Raw genomic sequence first — 403 nt, forward strand, 5'->3', positions numbered from 1 at the left:
ATTTGTATGCATGTATGAATAAATGCACTGTAATATGTTTATTCGTAAAACTGGTTTCATACTTAGTCAAATACTGCAAGAAGTAACATATAGGGGGGTATCGCAAGACATGTGGAATGCCAGTGACACGCATTGTCTCATAAACTTATTAAACTCTCTATGTCTGTATTATATTTTTCTACAAACATAGATGAAGAAATATATATAATTCATTAATCGTTACAAAATGTCATTGCAACAATTTTATATTTAGAGTTAATTCGCCTTTTGACTGATGCGTTCGATCCGTGTGGGCAATTCTTTTCTACATATATATCAACTACTTTATCTTGATTGAGCCATTATAGCATTGACAGAGACAGCTCGCTGAGAATAATCGAATGGTGTCTGATAGTTTGTTATT

The sequence above is a fragment of the Penaeus monodon genome, chromosome 20 (genome assembly GCF_015228065.2).
Source record: "Penaeus monodon isolate SGIC_2016 chromosome 20, NSTDA_Pmon_1, whole genome shotgun sequence".
Taxonomy (NCBI): Eukaryota; Metazoa; Arthropoda; class Malacostraca; order Decapoda; family Penaeidae; genus Penaeus; species Penaeus monodon.